General features: G+C 35.5%; 3 pseudogenes; all 3 read left to right on the forward strand.

Annotated features, from left to right (window-relative positions):
• Positions 1 to 12945: 12945 nt before the first annotated feature.
• Positions 12946 to 13148, forward strand: LOC126765626 (small nucleolar RNA U3; annotated as a pseudogene).
• A 5178-nt stretch (positions 13149 to 18326) lies between these two features.
• Positions 18327 to 18518, forward strand: LOC126765658 (small nucleolar RNA U3; annotated as a pseudogene).
• A 5191-nt stretch (positions 18519 to 23709) lies between these two features.
• Positions 23710 to 23901, forward strand: LOC126765659 (small nucleolar RNA U3; annotated as a pseudogene).
• The last annotated feature ends 1079 nt before the right edge of the window (positions 23902 to 24980 follow it).

Consider the following 24980-nt stretch of genomic DNA (forward strand, 5'->3'; position numbering starts at 1 on the left):
GCAACCGAAACCATTGGTTTTCGGAAAGTGCAAAAGAACAGCTGGTACGACGAGGAGTACCATGTCGCAGCGGAGAGAAAACAGACTGCCTACCTCGCAACATTACGATCGACCACAACACGTGCGGGATGGGATAGTTACCGAGAGTTGAAGAGGGAAGCGAGACGCATTTGTAGACAGAAAAAGAAAAAGGTTGAAATGCGTGAGTACGAAGTGCTTGATAAGCTGGCCAGGGGTAATGCTCGAAAATTCTACAAAAAAATGCGCGGCTAACAGAAGATTTCAAGACCGGAGCATACGCTTGTAGAACCCCCAAATTTGATGTAGTCACCGATGCCCAGAGCAAACTTAAATTATGGAGGGAATACTTCTCCAGCCTGCTGAATGGCAGTGAACGTACAACACCAGGAGAAGGCGAACCTGATTCCCCAATCGATGACGATGGAGCAGACGTTCCATTCCCCGACCTTGAAGAAGTTCGAATACGACGGATTGTCGTCCGAGCTATTCAAACACAGCAGCGAAAAACTGATAAGGAGCATGCATCAGCTTCTTTATAAAATATGGTCGGACGAAAGCATGCCCAACGATTGGAATTTAAGTGTGCTATATCCAATCCGTAAAAAAGGAGACCCCTCAATCTGCGCCAACTACCGTGAGATTAGCCTCCTCAACATCGCATATAAGTTTCTATCGAGCGTATTGTGTGAAAGATTAAAGCCCACCGTCAACAAACTGTTTGGACCTTATCAGTGTGGCTTCAGACCTGGAAAATCAGCAACCGACCAGATATTCACCATGCGCCAAATCTTGGAAAAGACCCGTGAAAGAAGAATCGACACACACCACCTCTTCGTCGATTTCAAAGCTGCCTTCGACAGCACGAAAAGGAGCTGCCTTTATGCCGCGATGTCTGAATTTGGTATCCCCGCAAAACTAATACGGCTGTGTAAACTGACGTTGAGCAACACGAAGAGCTCCGTCAGAATCGGGAAGGACCTCTCCGAGCCGTTCGATACCAAACGAGGTTTCAGACAAGGCGACTCCCTATCGAGCGACTTCTTCAACCTGCTTCTGGAGAAAATAGTTGGAGCTGCAGAACTAAACAGAGAAGGTACCACTTTCTATAAGAGTGTACAGCTGCTGGCGTATGCCGACGATATTGATATCATCGGCCTTAACACCCGCGCCGTTAGTTCTGCTTTCTCCAGATTGGACAAGGAAGCACAGAAAATGGGTCTAGCAGTGAACGAGGGCAAAACGAAATATCTTCTGTCATCAAACAAACAGTCGTCGCACTCGCGACTTGGCTCTCACGTTACTGTTGGCAGTCATAACTTTGAAGTTGTAGATAATTTCGTCTATTTAGGAACCAGCATTAACACCAACAACAATGTCGGCCTGGAAATCCAACGCAGGATTGCTCTTGCCAACAGGTGCTACTTCGGACTGAGTAGGCAATTGAAAAGTAAAGTCCTCTCTCGACGAACAAAAGCTAAACTCTATAAGTCGCTCATAATTCCCGTCCTGCTATATGGTGCAGAGGCTTGGGCGATGACAACAACCGATGAGTCGACGTTACGAGTTTTCGAGGGAAAAATTCTGCGAAAGATTTATGGTCCTTTGCGCATTGGCCACGGCGAATATCGCTTTCGATGGAACGATGAGCAGTACGAGATATACGACGACATCGACATAGTCCAGCGAATTAAAAGACGGCTACGCTGGCTATGTTATATTGTCCAGATGGCTGAAAACACTCCAGCTCGGAAAGTATTCAACGCAGTACCCGCTGGGGGAGGCAGAGGAAGAGGAAAACCTCCACTCCGTTGGAAGGACCAAGTGGAGAAGGACCTGGCTTCGCTTGGAATATCCAACTGGCGCCACGTAGCGAAAAGAAGAAACGACTGGCGCGCTGTTGTTAACTCGGCTATAATCGCGTAAGCGGTGTCTACACTAATTAAGAAGAAGAAGAAAAAATGGAAAGTAAAAATATTAGTTGCCTTTTTTTACGACACTTTAAAAATTACGTTAAATTCATGCTTCTAGAGCAGTGGTGCGCAAGCCTCAATACTACTACATTTTACGTTTGCGCTGCACAAACATTGCTATAGATTTTCATACGTACCTAGCGTACGTGTTCAGCCGCTTTCGTGTGCGTGTGATATTTTTCGCAGTAGCAGAATTATCAGTCAAACACGCGTGTGTGGATTTTTATTGCGTTGCGCGCCACTGTTCTAGAGTTAAAAATTATTAAACCATTAATTAAACCATTCAAAACTAAAACTCTGCATGGCTTCTCAGTCATTTTGCTCTAAAAAAATAATTACAATGTATGGGTATCATTTTACTTTCTTTGGAATTGACCAACTTATCGAATTCGATATGATTCTGGGAGAAAAAGGACTTCGCCAAATAAAAGCGAAAGTAAATTTGTTCGGCTATAGTTTAAAATACCAGAGAAAATGGACTCAAAATTCGACAAACAAATAAATTTATTTATTTATTTTATTTATAATAATTCATATAACAAAAAGAGTTTTAATATATAAATACATAAACGCAGCACTGGCTACGAGGCCTTCAGCCGTCTTGTAATTATGTATAGCTAGGTGAAAAATTCTATTTGCTAAGGGTTAGTAAAGATGTAAGATGCTTAAATATATTTTAACAAATCGTTGGTTTTTAAGAATCTATATACAATCATCACGTTTTTTTCTGAAGGTTCACTTAGTAGTTTTATGAGATCAATGTTGCCAGAGTTGTGGGCTGTTGGGTGAAGCATCGGACAGAGTGTGAGTAAGTGTTTGATAGAAGCGGTGTCATCGCAAAGGGGGCAAATGGATGGGCTTTTACCCGATGGTAAGTGGGCGTGTGTTATGATAGTGTGTCCAATCCTTCATCGAGTATATATCTTCATTGCGCTAGTTGGAACTGTTGACGAGTAGATTATACGATTTCTGGATGGGTTTTTGACCGCGTAGTGATGTTTAAATATTTTCCATTCGCTTGCGTTTTTTTGATGCCTTTTGTGCTTAATAAGGTTAAGAATGTCTTGCTTGGATGAGACGTAGTATGTTAAGGCAGGAGTCCTGGCTACATTTTTCGCAGCGAGGTCTGGAAAGTGGTTGCCTCTAATACCAGCATGGCCAGGGATCCACATTACTTGGATTTTCTGAGGGGCACCAATGACCGCGTCCCTGATAACTTCTATTATGGGATTGCGATTGGAAGGAGACGTTATTGCAGACATACACGATTTGCTGTCGGTACAGATGAGGAACTTTCCTTTAGTCTTTTTTGCGTAATTAACTGCATGAAGGATAGCAGATCCTTCAGCGATAAATACAGAGCTCGTTGAGGGAAGAAGCCAATTGCAAATAATTTCTCCTGTGGCAGTGACAACTGCTAACGAAGTGGAAGCGATGGACTTGGAGCCATCCGTAAACAATAACTTCCAGCCATTGTTTGTGTAATTAGATTCCAGTTCAGCAAAGGTTTGTTGAAAGACTTCGTTTGGTGTGTTTTGCTTGGACAAAAACATAAGCTTATCCTGTAGTATTTTATCATTGATCAGACAGGGAGGATGTCGAGTGGTGAATTTGCGTGTTGCGTTACGTAAAATATTATTTTCTGCAGCGAAACTTAAGCATCTCGAAATAGCCGATTGTATTCTTGGAGTTTTTCTTTTTTTCGTTGCATGGGTGATAGTTGTATTTAGTAATGGGTTGGTGTTCTCAGCCGTTTTCGCAAGAATTTGAAACGAAGAATCTATAATTTTATTTTGAATAGTTGGTAAACCAGATTCAGCCATTATCGTTTTTATTGGCGAGGTTGGAAAGGCCCGGAGACTTCGCCGTATTGCGCAATGGTAAGGTGCATTTAAAAGGTTGATACTGCTTTTGGAGCATTTGCCATAGATGGGGAGCTCATAATCTATTTTTGAAGTTAGCAAAGCTCTGACAACATTGACTAGTGTTTTCGGATGAATAAATGAATGCTTAGACGAGAGATATTTAACAATATTTAATCGTGACATTAACGAGGTTCTGACATATTTACAGTGAGCATTAAAATTATAATTAGAGTCAAAAATTAATCCTAGTATTTTCAGCTGTGTTTTACATTCGATGTTAGTTTGGTTGTAAAAATGTGGAACGCTTCACGATTTTGCGTGTCATCCTTGCGCACAAATAAATTATACCATTAGTAATAATGAGTTTAAAAGTCAAGTAGAAGAGCTTATGAGAAGAAGTAATTATACTAGTGAAACATTGCCTTTCACAACCACAATACAGGCATCGATTAGGACCCAATCAGAAGATCCGATATGGACAAAACAATATCCATATCCCATGTCTGATCAGGACTTTCTCAGGAAAGAAATTGAAAAATTGTTAAATGACGGTATAATCCAACCAAGCAAAAGCCCATATAATTGCCTGTATGGACTGTTCCAAAAAAGGGCACCGATGACCAAGGTAGACCCAAAAGACAGATGGTTGTTGACTTCCAGAAAATTAACGCTCATACGATTACTGACAGATATCGCCTTCCCGATGTTAATATTACTTTACAAAACTTAGGAAAAGCAATGAGTTTTTCCACAATCGATTTACAATTAGGTTTTCATCAAATATTAATTAAAGAATCTGATCGAGAAGAAGCAGCATTTTCCGTCAACGGTGCAAAGAATGAATTTGTTAGGATGCCATTCGGATTAAAAAAAGCCCCATTTATTTTTCAACAATGCGTCGACGACATCCTTAGAGAAAACATTGGCAATATGTTTATATTGACGATGTTTCAATATATTCCTCCACACCCGAAGAACATATGAAACACCTTCGGACTACAATCAACGCACTGCACATTACTAACACGAAATTTTCTGATGAAAAATCTTATTTTTTATTATATATTATATTATCCATTATATTTTAAAACATAATATGATAACAGTTGATCCTAAGAAAATTGAAACCATAAACAACTACCCACCACCTAAAAATCTAAAAGAATTATGATCTTTTCTAGGGCTTGCCAGCTATTACAGAAAATTCGTAAGAGACTTTGCTGAAATTACGAAACCACTAACTGTTCATTTGAAAGGAGAATTTGGATTAATATCAAAGAACCAAAGTGCTAAGACATTTGTGCATTTAGACACAGCAGCAGTAAAATAATAAAAAATGCATTGCAAGAACAAGTCGAACCATTTCAACCTAATTATTCCAAACCTTTTAGTTTGACAACAGATGCCAGCATTGCTTTCGCTGCAGTTCTGGCCATAAATCGTCAACAAATCGCATTTATTTCACGACATCAAGGATATTCTTCAATAAAAACAAGGGAAGGTATTAAATTATCACAACGAAAATAGAAAGGCCATTACATACTCGTATAAGCCAGGCGATATTATTTACAGCAAAACAGACCGCAGAAATAAACTCGCATCAAAATATAACAAACACAAAGTGAAGGGGGGACACGATTCTAACAGTGAGGAAGAAAATAATTCATAAGGACAGCATAAGAAAACAGATCACATCATGCGACTAAAAGGAATAGGATTTATTAACCTTTTAATATTATCATTAGGATTTTCTGATAAAATTACTGATTTATGGGGGAAAAATTCGTTTTAACCGAAACCGATGCTGATTTTATTTATAAAAACTCATCTTTCCTTTACCACGTTGCAGCTCTTTCTTCAATTTTAGCGTCTTATGAAAACATTATGAGGCCGCAATATAGTAAAACTCAAAATATATTAATAAATAAAAAAGAAATTCTTAAATACCAACTTTTACCGATCGAGCACCGTGCTACACGTGCTATAAACTTTTTAGGCTCAGTTTTAAAATTTGTAACAGGATACCGGATCACGATGACCTTGTAGAAATAAAGGCAGAACTCAACCAACTTATAGATAATAACAATCAGGAAAGAAAGATAAATTCTTAATTTCAAAAAATTTTAGAAACTTTAGACCCTAAATCTATAACTGAAGAATTAATTATTACAGAAGTCTATAAAGAACTAGAAGCGATTACAAACACTATTAATTTCGCAAAAACAGGGAATTTTTTTCTGGTACTCTTAATATAAAAGAAGTGATTAACAAGGAATCATATGATATTCCAATAATAAATGTATTAGACTATTTTGATATACATGTATGCACTTTTAACAGTGCAACTATTTCAATTTATAAACACCCAATTATAACAAATAAATGTAAAATGTACTATAATTTAATTCCTTTAGCATTTAAGCATGGAAAATATGACGAAAAATTGAGTTAACAAAAAATTCACAAATATGTCAAATGGTAAAAATTATGACGGAGAAAATATTTGCAATCAAGAAAATGAAGATAAATGTACCATACCCTTGCTTCTGAAACGAAATGCTCAAATTAATATCATTCAAGAAAATAATTCTCCATTGCAAATTCTAGAGCATGGTAATATTATAGTCGACAATGAACACACGTGGAATGGACCTAAAATAAGCGGTCCACATTTAATTCAATACAACTTCAGCACTACTATCGATAATAAAACATATGGAAATCACGAGCAAGAAATAAAAGATGTAACACATGCTCACCAAAACGAAAAAGTAAAAGTTTTACAGATTTTAACTTCCGAGTTTACTTATAAGTTTACCAACATGCAAGAAATGTATAAATTTATAATACCAATCGAAGAACACCCTTTAAAATTTACATTTTATGTAATTCATGTAATATTAATTTCAGTTATTTTTTTATGTTTAACAAGTAAGGAAGTTCGGGTGTCACCGAACATTATATACTCTCGCATGATAAAGTGATAATCGAGATTTCATTATCCGTCATTTACATATTTTTCAAATACCGTATTTGTGTAAAGTTTTATTCCGCTATCATCATTGGTTCCTAATGTATATATTATACAGAGAAGGCATGAGATGGAATTCAAAATAGCGTTATATTGGAAGAAGGCGTGGTTGTGAACCGATTTCACCCATATTTCGTACACGTCATCAGGGTGTTAAGAAAATATTATATACCGAATTTCATTGAAATCGGTATAGTAGTTCTTGAGATATGGTTTTTGGTCCCTAAGTGGGCGACGCCACACCCATTTTCAATTTAAAAAAAAAAGCCTGGGTGCAACTTTCTTCTGCCATTTATTCCGTAAAATTTAGTGTTTCTGCCGTTTTTTGTTAGTCGGTTAACGCACTTTCAGTGATTTTCAACATAACCTTTGTATGGGAGGTGGGCGTGGTTATTATCCGATTTCTTCCATTTTTGAACTGTATATGGAAATGCCTGAAGGAAACGATTCTAAATAGTTTGGTTGACATAGCTATAGTAGTTTCCGAGATATGTCCAAAGAACTTAGTAGGGGGCGGGGCCACGCCAACTTTTCCAAAAAAATTACTTTCAAATATGCCACTCCCTAATGCGATCCTTTGTGCCAAATTTCACTTTAATATCTTTATTTATGGCTTAGTTATGACACTTTATAGGTTTTCGTTTTCGCCATTTTGTGGGCGTGGCAGTGGGCCGATTTTGCCCATCTTCGAACTTAACCTTCTTATGGAGCCAAGAAATACGTGTACTAAGTTTCATCATGATATCTCAATTTTTACTCAAGTTAAAGCTTGCACGGGCGGACAGACGGACGGACGGACGGACAGACAGACATCCGGATTTCAACTCGACTCGTCACCTTGATCACTTTGGTATGTATAACCCTAAATCTGACTCTTTTAGTTTTAGGACTTACAAACAACCGTTATGTGAACAAAACTATAATACTCACCTTAGCAACTTTGTTGCGAGAGTATAAAAATTAATCAAACACATACAATATTTAATAATTATACGCCGACTTCAAGCCTAGCTGTTCTGAAATGAGGACATTTCATTTTATCAGAGGGGAGAGTTAATATTACCTGAAAATATTCTAAACAAACAAACAATAAAACAACCTTATGTGTCAGTAAACAGAACAACATTAAAGAAAATCCATCAAAACGACCTTATCTTGGAACAATAGAAGTGCACTGGAAGTACAAAACAAACAATAACAACCCAAATAGATATTTACTAGTAAACAACTAACATCTCAATAGTACATAGTAAGCAACACTAAGATTTATGTAAGCAAACCCAAACAAATCAAAGGAATAAGATAATCAAAACATTTTTAGTCCTTAGCAAGTAAGAAACCGCTCTCTTTAGTATAAATAGCAGTAAGATTGTAAAAGATAGTCAGTAAGGAATAACGATCAATAAAGGGGAGATATACGGTCTAAACAAAAATATCGTTTCTTTACTCAACGCTAACACACTGCTAGTGTTTAGCTCGCGCTGTTGTTAACTCGGCTATAATCGCGTAAGCGATGTCTACGCCAGTAAAGAAGGAGAAGATTCTTAATTTGTAATGACTGCTTCACATCTGCTACCAATACATTGTACGAGATTCTGACACTTAGCTTTAGGTAAAGCGCACCAAGCTTTTTAACGGCAGAGGAGAGATTTGCTACATTTATACGTGCATCACAAAAATAAGTATGCACTGTGTTTATCCGTTATGTTTTCAGGAAAAAAATGCCGCAGAACTAATAATAATATCCATTTTTTTATTTCTTTCAGTTATTTCATATTTTAGTTAAAAGCAATAGCAAAAAACAGAAACTTAAATTAATAATTTTTCAAATTAGAGAAAAAAAGGCTTAAATAGCTAAAAATTACATCACTAAAGTATGTATGCAATAGTAATACATTCCAAAGAAAAAGTTCCAAAGGTTTTATTTTTGAGCTTTGATGGGCTGTTAATATTTTATTGGATAGCTTTTGGATTTTTTAATTGCATTCAATCCGGATGGCATGGATTTTACCAGTTTTTGGGTCACTGAAGTTGGAATCTTGCCCCACTCTTCGATTAAAGCAGATATCAAAGATTCTTTGCGGGTTATTTGGCGTCTTCTGATTTTTCTCCCTATAAAATGACCCAAATGTTCGATAGGGTTCACATCAAGAGATTGGGCTGGTGTTTTTAATTGTTTGGATGTCTTGTAAAGTAGCAATTCCTTAACAATGTGAGCGGAGTGTTTTGGATCATTGCCTTGTTGGAAGACAAATGATCCTTCAAGTCCCAATTTGGCCGCACTATCGTTTAAATTCGATATTAATACATATATTAAGGTAATAATATTTGTTTATTTTATGCTCAATGAATACAAGATTCCTTACACCAGTTGGTGCCATACACCCCCAAACCATGAGCGACCTACCAACATGTTTTACCAAGCCAGCCATATTCCGTGAATCAAGCTCTGTATTTACTTTTCTCCATACTTTTTCATGTCCATCTGATCCAAAAATGTATAATTACTTTCATCTGAGAAAATAACAGAATTCCAGAAATATTCTCTATGTTTACTTTCGAGCTTTCACAAAGTTTAATCTTTTTTGTCTGTTAATGTTGCTTATGAATGGCTTTTTACGGACATTACGACCATGGGAACCTGTATCATACAGCACTTGACGATTAGTTTGGGGATGGCAGGTTTTACTGGTCTCATTTTTAATTTCAGTACGCACTTTTGGAGCACTTTACTTCAGATTAGCCTGTATCTTGTGTGTGATAATGTACCGATCTTTGGAATCAAATGTTTCTTGTCGTCCAGATCTTTCCTTATTTTTTGTATTGACCTCTTTTTTTGTATTTTTCTACTATTTTTTGAATATTAGAACTACTTTTATTTATTAGTTTTCCAATTTGCCTCTGACTTTTGTTTTCTTTATGTATTTTTATAATAGCACCGTTCAAATTTTGTGATAGTTCCTTGACGGGCGGCTCCATGATCAAAATGTAATTGCAATTAACGATGAAATTTAATGAAAACTTCGGAAAATTATTATTTTATAAAAAAAAACAATACTTATTGCTTCAAAACGTATAAACACTGTGTATCAATCGAAACAATACTGAAATGGTAAATTGCATACTTATTTATGTGACATGATTTTCGCTTTTTACAGAGAAAATCTAACGGTTTTTAATAACGGACTATATCAATGATATCAATTTGTCATATTCGTGAAGGCAATATTATGAGTAGTTGTTTTTGGAAAAAAACACAAAATATATACTTTTTATTTTGCAAATAATTTGACTTTTTTTACGCCAATATATAGTGCATACTTATTTCTGTAATACACTGTATATAGTTAACATTTGCAATTTTAGCCTTGACTACATACCATAGGTTTTCAATTGTATTTAAGTTAGGGCTTTGCGCTGACCAATCCAAAGTACCTATCCTCTTTGCAGAAAACCAATTTTTTACTAGCTTCGAGGAGCGTTTAGAATCGTAATTTTTTAAAATCTGCAAGTACTGAAACTTGTCCATTTTTCCATTATTCTTACGTGCGGACCTACATCATGCAAAGAAAATGCTCCCTAAACCTTAATATTTCCGCCTTCAATCTTTATCGTCTTTTGAGTGTACTTAGGATTTCTTTTTTTTGTACTTTGGATAATCTACAAGTATTCTGCCATCTGGTCCTATCCTGTTAAGCTTTGTTTCGTCAATCCATAATACATTTTTCCAAAAATTAGAGCTTGCTTGATGAGCTTTTGCGAAGATCAGTCGTTTTGAAATATATATTTTTTTCGAAAGGAATGGCTTCTTCCTCGATATGTTTATATATTTGGTATCCGTATTACGTGGTCTTGGGTTTTGAATACTGCCTTTGACCAATACTTTGGAATTCTTCATACATGATTTGATTGCGTTGTATACTTTTTTAGGAGAAATTTCCATTAGCTTAGCAATTTCGGCTACTTCTTGGCCTTTTTTACACATGTTCCAAATTATTCGATATTCTTCTATTGTAATATGATTTCGGGATCCAATTTTAAACTTTTAATTATTTATTTTTCAACAACACTTTAAATAATGTTCTTATATTAAAAACTGCGCTAGTATTACTTCTACAAAGAAATCTGTGCCATTTATGTCCACTCAAAATCAGCATTAACTACGCGTAATTGGTAACGGTACACAAAAAGCAAAATATAACGGAATATTTGGGCAGTACAGTACAACTCTACAGCAGCTTTGATACAGCAGTACCAAATTGAATGCAAAATTTTTACATTTTAATCAACTTTAACTTAAACAATTTTAGCATTTAGATATATGAAATCAAACTTTGGGCCATTTATGTGTCCATAGCTGTATACAACAAATGTGTATGCACAGAATAACATACTATATAATAGGTACATATTAAATTGAACGCTTCCATATGCTTCAAAAGTTTACTTGCACTAGTATCCGGCAATACTCTTATACTTGATCAAGTAACAAGCAAGATTATTTAAAATTTGTAAGCGAAGGCAAACATTAAAATCTCAAGATAACAAGTAAGAGAGGGCTAAGTTCGGGTGCAACTGAACATTTTATACTTTTGCAACTTGCTGGAATCAAAGCCAGGGAAATACCTTACGATGAAAAACGTCAACCAGAGGATCGGAATCTAAGCAATTTTATATACATAAGTATACATATAACGTATATAACTTATACACTGACCTACGTACATACATATATACATATTCGGAATAAGATTTGTTAGAAAAACCAAAATAATTATACATAGTCATTATATAAAATCAGCCGGATGAACAAAAATCCTGGAAATGGTCATATGGGCTAGGTGAAGTTTTCGCCAAATTGTTTTCATTTTAGGCACAATGATATAATGTTATATTATGAGTAAAATACGTTCTGAAATTTTCATTCAGATAATTGAAATATTGGCCGCTATATCCAGTATAAAGTCAGCCGGAAGTTCGAAAATCTTTATATACGGTAGATGGGGGCTCAGGAAAGTATTGACCCGATTTAACCCATTTTGGATACACAGAATTACTACTGCAGGTAAAGGATTCTATCTGAATTTCTATTGAAATCTCACAAATTGGTTGGATTTAAACAATTTTTTGTCATAAAGTGGCTTACACTAAAGGCATTATTCGTGCAAAGTTTAATCTCATTGGCCAAATGAGCCTCAGGTACTATACCAGCATACAACCCTACATAGAGGCGCAACACCGACACACCACATTCATCATTTCACCACACACGTTCCACAACATTTACCCACACAACATCCACAATGTCACCGCTACTGCAGATCTAGCAGCTGACCGACACCCCACACCAAAACGCTAAAAAAGGAACAACGGGTAGCGGGCCGGCCTCTTTTTCGACATCACGCTCAAGGAAACAACATCGGCGCGCTCGACCTCTTTTGTACATCTTTTTGCGACAGTGATCTTTTACGATTTCATTAAATTGTGCTTTTTGAAGTTATACTTCTTATACGAGTTCGGAAAAGGTTGCGATAAATTCAGGTTGCGCAACCTTGCTTAATATGAATTTACGCAACCTTGTCTGCGAAGATGTTCGAGCAGCAAGCGAAGCGGTGACAATCGGCGATCGTTTGTTCGTTTCTTTCGGCACAGCTCGGCTTTTCTACCAACAACACAATGTTGCCATGGTAATGCTGTTGTTGTTTTTGTAGAAAAATGTTTCAATTTTTGGTTGGTGACATATTCAATTAAAAATAAATTCTGTTGGGATTCGAACCTACGTACTCGTCGTAATTTCTCAAGCGCTTACCACCAACATCACCATTGACACTTGTATTGCGTTGTCCTAATTATGATTTGGTTATGCATGAAAGAAATATACAATGGATCGCCGATTGTTACCTCTTTCCTTGCTGCTGCTGCGCATATGTATGTTTGTATGCTTGTGCATTATTGAAGTTATGCTTCTTTTTCTTTCGTTTGTCTTTCATTTCTGCGAATTCTCAACTATTTTGCTCATATTTTGGTTGAAATACTCTGCGTTGGCCGTTGAAAAATTAAGGCTATACTTTACAGGATCATTTCTGTAGTTAGTCTTCATTTACATTTTTTGGAAATCGACCCGCAATGACGAAGAATATCGTTTTATCTGACCGCGTGAGGTTTAAGAAGTTCATTTCTAATTTTGTCTTGTGGCATATTAGAAATGATGTTTCTTCGAAAATCGTTCGCTTACAACGGATAAAACGACTTCTGAGTGGTGATTTTAATAAATAAATTCCTTTTGGTTGAAATGCTCTGCGTTGGCCGTTGAAAAGTTAAGACTATACTTCTCAGGATCATTCATTCCTTTCATTTCTTCAAAGAAATTAATGACCTTTAGAAATATGCATATTTCCATTATTTCGTTGTCATTTCCATATTCGTAGCAATAGAATTTCTATGGCATAAGTAAAGTAATGGCCGCCGATTGTCACCCCTTGCCGCTGTAGCAGCTTCGCCTACAAACATGCGTAAATATGTATGTAAGTATACGTATGATCGTGAATACATATCGACGCAGATTTTGCGATGTAATGCATTTTTAGCTTTTGCCATCGTCGCGAAAAGACGACTTGTTGGCAAAGGCATGCTCGGGGAGATGTTACGGCCTCTGTTTTTATGAATGAAGCGAGATCGCTTGTGGAATTTGCGCCTGCGTTCATGAATGAAATCGTTTTTGTTGTAAAATTTACTACACTTGTTGTTCGCCAATTTGGCTGCCATATTGACTTGTGAAGATCAATTTTTTGTTGGTGACATATTCATATGTGTACGCATATGTATGTTTGTATGCTTGTGCATTATTTGTTTGGCAATGTATGCAAATATATGTACATATAAGTATATATGAATGTATGAACATGCAAGTCAATGTGCGCAAATGTAATAAGTATATTGATTAGTGTTGAAAATATGATTTCAATTTCTGAACGCGCACATGCGTATACATACACTCATATGAGCATGTGCAGATACACAATATAGGATAGAAGATGTATGCCTTTTAACATCGTATAGTATACAAATAAATATTTTTCTTACTAATAGAAATTAAATTTATCACAGCAATATACATAATATACAAGTATTCGACGCAGTACCCGCCGGGGGAAGCAGAGGAAGAGGAAGACCTCCACTCCGTTGGAATGACCAAGTGGAGAAGGACCTGGCTTCGCTTGGAATATCCAATTGGCGCCACGTAGCGAAAAGAAGAAACGACTGGCGCGCTGTTGTTAACTCGGCTATAATCGCGTAAGCGGTGTCTACGCCAATTAAGAAAAAGATTAGTAAGAAAAATATTTATTTGTATAGTATGTATATGATGTTAAAAGCAAAAAATTAAAAATTTATTCTGTCGAGATTCGAACCTGTGGTAGCATCTTGACTTCCCAAGTGCTTACCACCAACACCACCATTGACGCTTAGGTTGCGCTGACTTAAGTATGGTTTGGTTATGCATGTAAGAAACATACGATGGTTCTAATAATTTTGTTTAAGTATAGAAATATGCTTTTGTAGAACATTTGCATTCGCAAACATACAGACAAATGTGCAAACGACATAATATGTGTATGTATGATTGTTTCGCATTTTGCTTCTACGCCGGTCAAATTTCTATACAAAAATCGGCTGAAATGTGTGAGAAAATAAAAAATGGACAACTAGGGCAAATAATTTTTAAAAAATTTATTGACAATTAAATATAAATGAAAATACATGTAAATTTACCTAAATTTACTTAAATTTATTGAAATTTCGTTTCGCATTTTTCGGCACTTTCAAATTAATTAATATAAGTAAAATTCACGACTTAACCCGCACACGTCTTATTCGTGCAAAATTTCCAACTTTATGAAAATTGGCGCAATTATTGACACTTCAATTTTATGTAAAGTTTAAACCATGTTTACATATGAATATATAATATATTTGATTTTGGCGCAATTATCGACACTTGTCAATTTGCCCAATATATTAGTAGGATAAAGCTCAATACTTATTTACATATGATATATACAAAGAACATGTAAGAAGAAGATTTTTACTTAATATGTAAATATTTGTTTGATTTTGGCGCAATTATTGACACTTGTCTTAATATACAAAATTGGGCCAAAACGAAACAATGAAATACATACTAATTACTTCTGCATGTCAATATGGAAATGCCGACGGCAAAACGCAAAGGCATATATTGCACATACATACAAGCGATTTCTTGGTTGAAAGCAAAAATTGAAGCATGAGAAATTGAAATGCCGACGGCAAAACGAAATTGTTTACATTCATACATTGCTTATGAATCATGAAAATAGCATCATAATGTTTAGGTAAATCTATATATATAAAAGAAAGTGACGTTAGTTACTACGCTTATAACTGGAGAACGCCTGGACTGATTTTGGTGATTACCAATTCGGAGACCTGTCCTGCCTGCCCAAACAAGAAGAATACTTAAGAAAATTCTGGAAAATTTTCCAAAAAAAAAAAAATATGAAGAAAATAAATTTTCAAATACGATTTTAAAAAGGAAATAAAAACGAACATGATTTTAAATGCTGGCGCATAACTCAAAAACGCCTGGACTAATTTTGCCAATTCTTTTTTTAAAATGTTCGTTGAGGCTCAAGGATAGTTTTTATGGTGAAAAAAATTCGATTAATTGCCGGAAAACTCCCAAAAAGAGCCCTTTTTTTCCCATATGAACGAATGAATGCTGTTAGTAACGCTAATGCTCGAGAACAGCTGAACCAATCTTGATGAAATTTTCAGAGGTTGTTCGCTGTGGAGTATGCTTTTCGTGAGGAAAAGTCGGAAAGTTGGACAATTCCAAAAAAATTACTTTTTTTCATACAAAAATTTTTTTTCAACATTTTTCCTTTTGTTTTTCAGTTGTCAAATTTTTCGTTTGCTTTCTTTATTCCGGTTATTCAAAAAAAATGATTGAAATTTATTCCGTGAAAACGTTATGTGTGTTTCACACAAAGTGCTCAATTACAGATTGAAATTTGTTATGATGCCACGAAGAGGTCACGTTCGTTTTGGCATCAACATAAGTATGTATATTGACAGCCCATGGCACATGACCGAGTATTCCCAGGATGCGATGACATACGAATGAAATTATGGGTCGCGGGCAATCAGCAAGCGATCGTCACGATGTCAGTGGACAACTTTTCAAACAACAGTTGTGCTGTTTTGTAAACTTTATCTTAAAACAACGTATATGTGGTGCTGTTAGATGCTGGGTGTACTTTGTTGAGTGGCAAAAGAGAGGTTTGCCGCACGCACATATTCTTCTTTGGATGGTGGATGGTGGTTACACCAAATCAAATTGATGAAATCATTTCTGCGGAAATTCCTGATCCAGAGATAGAAGCAGAATTATACGAAACCAATATGGTTCATGTACCTTACGGACATCACCATACCACTTCGGTTTGTATGTCTGACAATAAATGTACGAAACACTATCCAGGTGCTTTTCTTTCGGAAACACAAACTAGAAATGATGGATATCCAATGTATGAGCGTCGCTCACCAGATGACAATGGCAGAACATTTAGCATTCAATTTAGAGGCGTGAATATCGAAGTTAACAACACATCGAAGTCGACAACATATGGATCGTCCCATATTCGCCACTGTTGTCTAATTCACATTCAAAAGTCATGTCAATGTTGCGTATTGCAGTTTGGTGTAATCGATAAAATACGTGTGTAAATACGTCTCCAAAGGAAGCAACATGGCGGTTACTGATCTTGAACGATACGGTCGATACGTGAACTGCAATAAAGCGCTTTGTATGCTATTTACTTTTGCGATTCATGAACGTTTTCCGACTGTTGTGCGTCTCGCAGTTAATTTGGAGAATGACCAAATAGTCTATTTCAACACAGAGAATGCAGTACAGACAGAGAAAACACCCCCAGCAGCAAAATTAACATTTACGAGTTTTTCTCAACTTTCGTCAGTGAACCGTTTGCGAGAACTTGCTCTATTCGGAAATATCTTGATATTATATATACAATTACAATTACAATTACAATTGCTGGAGCATGATATTCACTGGAATGAAGTTCGCTCACTTTTCGCGATGATCAGCGTCAAATTAGCGTCAATTATGGAATACGAACAAAAATGACATTGCCGAAGACATTTTACATCGTATTCGCTAAGAATTGGAAATGGGTAAATTCCGGTTGATACTTCCGGTGGTTTGATATCAATTCCATCTTCCCTTTACCAATTCACCAAAGATGAACTCATCACGAATATTCGGACATTGGACAAATTATCGTAACTACAATTCCTTAAGTGCACGCGCAATGTTAGCTGCCAAAAATACCGATGTTGTTGACTTAAAATGGAAGATTCAAAGTCAAATTCCGGGAGACTTGCGGTCATACAAATTGATCGATCGTGAAATTTCCAAATTCTTTGAATAGGCTTGGTATGCCACCGCATCATTTGCGTCTCGAAGTTGGATCTGTCGTTATTATGTGCCACAATCTTCAGGCGCCGAAACTGTGTAATGGAACCTGACTGATTGTGACGCAGCTATCGAATACAAAGGGGCAGAATGCTTGATTCTATGAATTCCTCTGAGTTCTAACGATTTGCCATTTCAGTTCAAACGTATTCAGTTTCCAGTGAAAATTGCATTTGAGACACAAGGATAGTCGCATAGTGTATGGTATACATTTGAAAATGATATGTTTTTCACTCAGGCAGATATACGTGGCCTGCTCACGAGTTGGAAAACCATCTTTTCTATAGTACACCGGAACAGAAACCAAAAAATGTTGTTTATCAAGCTGAGATACATTGAAAAAAAGTGAAATGATAAATTCAACTTTTTCATTTCTAAACACATAATTTCACGCAGGACAACGACTGCAGGGTCAGCTAGTCTTTTATATATTAAAAATGAGTTATTATAAAAAAATAAGACCAAATTAGCATTAAATAATTTGAAAAATAAGAAATCAAAAATAAAAGAGTTCTACATACATATTTCCATCCTATGGAATATCAGAGAAATCATTTTATAAATACATACATATATTTCTGTCTCTTCATATTCTCGGTTAGAATATGTGAGAGAATTGAAAAAAATGTTAAAATTGCGAGGCGAATTCCGACCTACAATGTTAACAAATGCGGTGAATTCCCTAATTTGAATCTATCAAATGTTCGCAGTCGAACCTGCATCTTCTCTATACTTTTAAGTTCTCTGGTCAGTCTTCATTTACTTTCTTTGTAAATCGACCCGCGATGACGTGGTGACTATTCACATGTGTGCGTATATATACTCGTACATAGTTATACTCCTTTTTCTTTCCTTTGTCTTTCATATCTGCGAATTCTCAACTATTTTATGTGACCTTTTGTTGAAATACCCTGCGTTGGTCCTTGAAAAATTCATTTACATTTTTTGGAAATCGACCCGCGATGACGAAGTATTTTCGTTTTATCTGACAGCGTAAGGTTAAGAAGTTCATTTCTAATTTTGTCTTGTGGCATATTAGTAATGATGTTTTTTCGAAAATCTTTCGCTTACAACGGATAAAACGACTTCTGAGTGGTGATTTTAATGAATAAATTCCTTTTGGTTGAAATGCTCTGCGTTGGCCGTTGAAAAGTTAAGACTATACTTCTCAGGATCATTCATTCCTTTCATTTCTTCAAAGAAATTAATGACCTTTAGAAATATGCATATTTCCATTATTTCGTTGTCATTTCCATATTCGTAGCAATAGAATTTCTATGGCATAAGTAAAGTAATGGCCGCCGATTGTCACCCCTTGCCGCTGTTGCAGCTTCGCCTACAAACATGCGTAAATATGTATGTATGTATACGTATGATCGTGAATACATATCGACGCAGATTTTTGCGAGAAGCACCAGAAAGTTGTGCAATTTATGATTTTAGCTTTTGCCATCGTCGCGAAAAGACGACTTGTTGGCAAAGGCATGCTCGGGGAGATGTTACGGCCTCTGTTTTTATGAATGAAGCGAGATCGCTTGTGGAATTTGCGCCTGCGTTCATGAATGAAATCGTTTTTGTTGTAAAATTTACTACACTTGTTCTTCGCTAATTTGGCTGCCATATTGACTTGTGAAGATCAATTTTTTGTTGGTGACATATTCATATGTGTACGCATATGTATGTTTGTATGCTTGTGCATTATTTGTTTGGCAATGTATGCAAATATATGTACATAGAAGTATATATGAATGTATGAACATGCAAGCCAATGCGCGCACATGTAATAAGTATATTGATAAGTGATGAAAATATGATTTCAATTTCTGAACGCGCACCGATAACTGCTGGGCCTTCAACGCGTGTTGATGGATTACAAAAGAGAGATGATTACGCTGCATATTCTCTTTCGCAACGAAGAGACAGAACTACTTTTCTAGTCAAAGTTCCTTCATTTAGACTTTGCCTTATTCTTCATTTTATGTGCATAATAAATTTATAAAATGTGAATTTAAGTTTTCTAGTTTTCTTTCATACAAAATCATATGCATTTCTTGGAACATCACTAAGAAGTATAACTTCATCCGTGCGTAGGGACTCCACGCACCTTTTTTTTATTTTCAAAAAAAAAACCCTGCTTTTTCCTTTTGCTCTAATAAAAACATACGGTGATACCTTCGTCAGAAAAGGAAGAAGGAGTAGTTTTCTTATTCAAGGTGATGATATTTGTAAATCAGTGAACATGGTATTTCGAGCCCTAGTGAAAAGCACTATGGGAAACTAACCAAAAATACACAATTAAAAATGGTTATTACAAAGTGAACAAAAAATAAAGAATAAGGTGATTAAAGAGTGGGAGCCGAAATGAAAGCGAAGTAACACACATATTTTCATATTAAAAGTGCAAAAAAAAAAACACGGAATTAAGTTATTAAAGAGTGAAAATCTCAAATAAAAGTTAAGTGACACGTACATATACATTTTAAAAGAAAAAAAAAAGAAGAAAAAAAATTATAGCAATAAAAATAAGGTTGTTATAGAGTGAAAAACTGAAATAAAAGTTAAGTGACACGTACATATACATTTTAAAAGGAAAATAAATTCAAAACCCATGCCTCTGGAGGAAATCTAAGTGAGTGGTATCGTTTCCATATATAACTATATACTATATATATATACTATATATACTATATATATATAAAACAAAAAACAAAAAACAAAAAAAAAAACAGAGAAGAGAAGAAAAACGAACATACATACATACATACATTATTATGTTTACATTGCTTAAGCACATACATACTTACACGCATAAACTTGCACAAAGTTTCTTTTGAAATATGTTTTTTCCAACTATGTACATATTTTTATGAATGAATATTCAACAATATATTTTAACTACATATGTATAACTTCATATATATACATATAAACAAGTATAATTACATAATGCTTATATGAATATGCATTACAATAATTATGCTAAAATTATAACGAAGTGAAGTACATAAGAAAACAAAATAAAAAAAAAATTTTCATACTTACATATATGTGACCTGGTCTACGGAAAGGGGGCTTAGGTGTCAAAAAAAAGGAGAACAATTAATGAGATAACGAGAAACTGACGATTATTTTTAACAGCTTTTCCCAGAAAACTAGTTTTCGCACGTTAGCTCCCTTTTCGTAGACCAGGTCACATATACCCCAGTGGAACTTGGAAAAAGTACTTCGATATTTAATTAGTTTTGAAAGTACTTATTGGCTATGGAAGATGAAAGTGATTACTTCGTAAATTGATGGTATGCCAATGAATAAAAGGTTTATAAATTTAATTCAACCTCGCTACTAAGCCGCTTACGATTTCAGCAAATTGTATGCTTGTATAAATTTCTGTTGTTGTATTCTAGCAGATCATGTTGAATTTTATTTAAATTTCACTTGAAAAATAAAACTCATTACCAACCACAATACGATTTCAGCAAATTGTATGCTTGTACAAATTTCAGTTGTTGTATTTGATATGTTGAATTTTTTTTCAAGAAGTAACGGCATTTTTTGGTAAACGTTCTCGTCCATGAAGTTATTTGTCACTTTAAAGAAGAATTTTGTTTGTGGGTGTTGCAAATTAATTAAGCAATAAATATAAAGTTTATAGAAAAGTGGAGATACATATATATACATATATAGTTATCAAGGTAAGTACTAACATCAAATTTTATTAACCTTCCTATACCCGCGCACATGTCTGTGAGACCGACGAAACAGTTTTTCGTACATATTTTTTTTTCCAAGAACTTTGACAGCTCGGGCGTTCTGCTAGCTGCATGATTTGGGGCTCGCTTTAGGTTAGTACGTGGCACACAGTCGTGCGAACAGGACGTGTAGGTCTACTACGGTCTGATTGGTCTATGACACCGATGCGGGTATACGATCAACTTTTTACGTAAGTCATATTTTTTTATTATGAGTAATAATGTGTTATTTATTTGATTTTATGTATTTGTTTGAATTGCATTTTATTTGTTCACAACTACTGTAACGATTTATGATATTTTTTTAGTTTATAAATAATTAAAAAATGAATGATGAACGAATTCGATTGTTGTTGGGAGAGGAAAGTTCAGACTCCAATTACGACGATGAATTTGATAGCGAAGTTGAAGATGGTAGTCCACCCCAAGAAGAAACACGTGATTTTGAGGATGAAATTCAGTCTTCTGACAGAGAGGATGATTCTCAATCAGAGTCAGAAAATAATGAAATTAACAGAGATTGTTACATCGGAAAAGACGGGCGTACACGGTGGAATAAAACTCCTGGATCAAGTCAGGTTAGGCGCCGTATGAGGAATCTCGTGACACAACTTCCAGGTCTTAAGGGTGAAGCTAGAAACACGAAAGAGCCGCTAGAAATATGGAGGTTATTTTTCTCGGAAAGTGTTTGTATTCGGATTGTTCGGTGCACAAATAAAGAAATAACCCGCCTAAAAGATAAGTTTTCACGAGAAAGGGACTGCGTAGAGACCGATCCAATAGAAATTGAAGCGTTTTTGGGTCTCTTACTCTTTGCAGGAGTCAGAAGAAATAATCGAATAAATGGCAAAGATTTGTTCAAAACTGACGGGTCTTCCCCGGAAATATTTCGACTAGCTATGAGCTGGAACAGATTCTATTTATTACTACGGTGCCTCCGGTTTGATTATAAGGATACTCGTGTAGAACGCGCAGCAGTGGATAAACTTGCTCCCATCAGAGAGCTGTATGAAGAAGTCATAGAATCTTTCAAAAAATATTACAGCTTGTCACAGTTTGTAACAATCGACGAAAAGTTAGAAGCTTTTAGAGGTCGCTGCGTTTTTAGGCAATAACGTTTGCGAGAACTTGCTCTATTCGGAAATATCTTGATATTATATATACAATTACAATTACAATTACAATTGCTGGAGCATGATATTCACTGGAATGAAGTTCGCTCACTTTTCGCGATGATCAGCGTCAAATTAGCGTCAATTATGGAATACGAACAAAAATGACATTGCCGAAGACATTTTACATCGTATTCGCTAAGAATTGGAAATGGGTAAATTCCGGTTGATACTTCCGGTGGTTTGATATCAATTCCATCTTCCCTTTACCAATTCACCAAAGATGAACTCATCACGAATATTCGGACATTGGACAAATTATCGTAACTACAATTCCTTAAGTGCACGCGCAATGTTAGCTGCCAAAAATACCGATGTTGTTGACTTAAAATGGAAGATTCAAAGTCAAATTCCGGGAGACTTGCGGTCATACAAATTGATCGATCGTGAAATTTCCAAATTCTTTGAATAGGCTTGGTATGCCACCGCATCATTTGCGTCTCGAAGTTGGATCTGTCGTTATTATGTGCCACAATCTTCAGGCGCCGAAACTGTGTAATGGAACCTGACTGATTGTGACGCAGCTATCGAATACAAAGGGGCAGAATGCTTGATTCTATGAATTCCTCTGAGTTCTAACGATTTGCCATTTCAGTTCAAACGTATTCAGTTTCCAGTGAAAATTGCATTTGATGACTGGACACAAGGATAGTCGCATAGTGTATGGTATACATTTGAAAATGATATGTTTTTCACTCAGGCAGATATACGTGGCCTGCTCACGAGTTGGAAAACCATCTTTTCTATAGTACACCGGAACAGAAACCAAAAAATGTTGTTTATCAAGCTGAGATACATTGAAAAAAAGTGAAATGATAAATTCAACTTTTTCATTTCTAAACACATAATTTCACGCAGGACAACGACTGCAGGGTCAGCTAGTCTTTTATATATTAAAAATGAGTTATTATAAAAAAATAAGACCAAATTAGCATTAAATAATTTGAAAAATAAGAAATCAAAAATAAAAGAGTTCTACATACATATTTCCATCCTATGGAATATCAGAGAAATCATTTTATAAATACATACATATATTTCTGTCTCTTCATATTCTCGGTTAGAATATGTGAGAGAATTGAAAAAAATGTTAAAATTGCGAGGCGAATTCCGACCTACAATGTTAACAAATGCGGTGAATTCCCTAATTTGAATCTATCAAATGTTCGCAGTCGAACCTGCATCTTCTCTATACTTTTAAGTTCTCTGGTCAGTCTTCATTTACTTTCTTTGTAAATCGACCCGCGATGACGTGGTGACTATTCACATGTGTGCGTATATATACTCGTACATAGTTATACTCCTTTTTCTTTCCTTTGTCTTTCATATCTGCGAATTCTCAACTATTTTATGTGACCTTTTGTTGAAATACCCTGCGTTGGTCCTTGAAAAATTCATTTACATTTTTTGGAAATCGACCCGCGATGACGAAGTATTTTCGTTTTATCTGACAGCGTAAGGTTAAGAAGTTCATTTCTAATTTTGTCTTGTGGCATATTAGTAATGATGTTTTTTCGAAAATCTTTCGCTTACAACGGATAAAACGACTTCTGAGTGGTGATTTTAATGAATAAATTCCTTTTGGTTGAAATGCTCTGCGTTGGCCGTTGAAAAGTTAAGACTATACTTCTCAGGATCATTCATTCCTTTCATTTCTTCAAAGAAATTAATGACCTTTAGAAATATGCATATTTCCATTATTTCGTTGTCATTTCCATATTCGTAGCAATAGAATTTCTATGGCATAAGTAAAGTAATGGCCGCCGATTGTCACCCCTTGCCGCTGTTGCAGCTTCGCCTACAAACATGCGTAAATATGTATGTATGTATACGTATGATCGTGAATACATATCGACGCAGATTTTTGCGAGAAGCACCAGAAAGTTGTGCAATTTATGATTTTAGCTTTTGCCATCGTCGCGAAAAGACGACTTGTTGGCAAAGGCATGCTCGGGGAGATGTTACGGCCTCTGTTTTTATGAATGAAGCGAGATCGCTTGTGGAATTTGCGCCTGCGTTCATGAATGAAATCGTTTTTGTTGTAAAATTTACTACACTTGTTCTTCGCTAATTTGGCTGCCATATTGACTTGTGAAGATCAATTTTTTGTTGGTGACATATTCATATGTGTACGCATATGTATGTTTGTATGCTTGTGCATTATTTGTTTGGCAATGTATGCAAATATATGTACATAGAAGTATATATGAATGTATGAACATGCAAGCCAATGCGCGCACATGTAATAAGTATATTGATAAGTGATGAAAATATGATTTCAATTTCTGAACGCGCACCGATAACTGCTGGGCCTTCAACGCGTGTTGATGGATTACAAAAGAGAGATGATTACGCTGCATATTCTCTTTCGCAACGAAGAGACAGAACTACTTTTCTAGTCAAAGTTCCTTCATTTAGACTTTGCCTTATTCTTCATTTTATGTGCATAATAAATTTATAAAATGTGAATTTAAGTTTTCTAGTTTTCTTTCATACAAAATCATATGCATTTCTTGGAACATCACTAAGAAGTATAACTTCATCCGTGCGTAGGGACTCCACGCACCTTTTTTTTATTTTCAAAAAAAAAACCCTGCTTTTTCCTTTTGCTCTAATAAAAACATACGGTGATACCTTC

The sequence above is a fragment of the Bactrocera neohumeralis genome, unplaced genomic scaffold (assembly GCF_024586455.1).
Source record: "Bactrocera neohumeralis isolate Rockhampton unplaced genomic scaffold, APGP_CSIRO_Bneo_wtdbg2-racon-allhic-juicebox.fasta_v2 cluster10, whole genome shotgun sequence".
Classification (NCBI taxonomy): Eukaryota; Metazoa; Arthropoda; class Insecta; order Diptera; family Tephritidae; genus Bactrocera; species Bactrocera neohumeralis.